Consider the following 1,652-nt stretch of genomic DNA (forward strand, 5'->3'; position numbering starts at 1 on the left):
TCACTGTAAATTATACAATGACTTTTTCTTTTTCACTTCCAAAAACCATATTTTTAACAGTATTGTACTGTAAAATTACATTAAATGTAATTACATTTATTCACCGAACATATTATGGAAACTTACTGTTAACCAATTAACAGGTTTTTACTGTAGCATTTTTACAGTCTTTTACTGTTAAAATCACAATCATTTTTTACAGCGCACTTATTTGATTTCATGGTGAATGGTGAGTTTTCATGGCAACTGAGGTCTATTTTAACCAAGAACACTGTGGCTTTAATTCAGTGTGAGCGGTGCAGCAAAGACGATCACAGCACTGCCACTTCTGCTTTGCTCCTGCTACGCCGGCTTTGCATGCGGTGTAAATGCTCTAACCTGTTAAAATAGGCACAGAAAAAATATGCGCTACTTACGCTCCGCTTATGCATGCGGTGTGAAACAGGCCTAAAAGTAGGGCTGGGACAATAAATCGATGCATCGCAAATCGAGAAATTATTCTGCATTGATTCTGAGATTTTCTGAAGGCATCGCGATTCTCTCTTGAATCGATTCTGAGCTTCGTTTTTAACAGCAGATGGCACTGCGTGCTTTAGAAATAGCCGTATTCTGCTTGCTTCCAGTTCCTTACACACGCACCACTTGCACCTAAAATAATCATTTACAAAGTTCGAAAAGGTTGAAGCGAATTACAAGGATGTTCACACAGTGGCCTGTGTTTACATTAATCTCACATCATAAAAGCATAAAAGCTGATGTGCAAGTACATTTAACCACTTACATTACTCAGCCGAACGCACAAGCGCTCTTCTTCGTGAGTATTTGAGTGTGTGCCTTAAAAACTAGCCTTGAGCGCCATCTCCTGTTAAAAACTAAGCTCAGAATCGATTCGAGAGAATCACGATGCATTCCGAAAATCTCAGAATCGAATCCACAGATCACGATGCATCGATTTATTGTCCCAGCCCTACCTAAAAGATGATGTAGTTAGACACTTCGCATACTTGCTATAAAAATAATTGTAAATTAAGCACAATTACAAGTAACTAACAATAAACTAGGGCTGGACGATATGGCCAAAATTGATATCACAATATATTTCTTAATTTCGGTCGATACGATATAATTCCGATATCGATATGAACACTATTTATCTGAAATAGAAATCTTTTGTAACATTATAAATGCCTTTATCATCACTTTTGATCAATTCCTGGCAAATCATTAGCTCCGTGTTTTCTTTGTAAAGATAAGCAGAGCGAGACAGGAACTCATTGGAGAAAGTTGCCGCCTGGCTGGCCATGGTTCAGCTTTTTACGACTCTCATCTGGTTTGTGTGATGTTCGGAAATGCCTTACAATATTGATACTGAATTATTGTCCAGCCCTACAATAAACCAAACCCTACAGCAAGTACATGTAGTTATAATTACATGTAGTGTAAATAATATTTCTGCTTAAGTGTAGGCCTACCCTGTAGCAACATCACCCTAAAATGGTAACGTCTCGTTATGTTACGTAATGGTAACATTACGTATGGTAACCCTCGTTCCCTGAAGGAGGGAACGGAGACATCACGTCCCGTCGCCATAGCTTCTGTACCACCGCTGAGCGGCCGGGTTACCGGCTCGGCTCCCCCGCGCAAACCCGAAT

The 1,652-nt window shown here is 39.5% G+C and overlaps 1 protein-coding gene across 3 annotated transcripts in view; it reads right to left on the bottom strand.

The window, feature by feature from the left end:
- Nucleotides 1-1,652, bottom strand: part of LOC107746475 (TNF receptor-associated factor 2-like) — a 55,397-nt gene that overhangs the window by 1,081 nt on the left and 52,664 nt on the right. The gene's annotated exons all lie outside the window — the stretch shown is intronic.

The sequence above is a fragment of the Sinocyclocheilus rhinocerous genome, unplaced genomic scaffold (assembly GCF_001515625.1).
Source record: "Sinocyclocheilus rhinocerous isolate Xijiao unplaced genomic scaffold, SAMN03320098_v1.1 scaffold739, whole genome shotgun sequence".
Lineage (NCBI taxonomy): Eukaryota > Metazoa > Chordata > Actinopteri > Cypriniformes > Cyprinidae > Sinocyclocheilus > Sinocyclocheilus rhinocerous.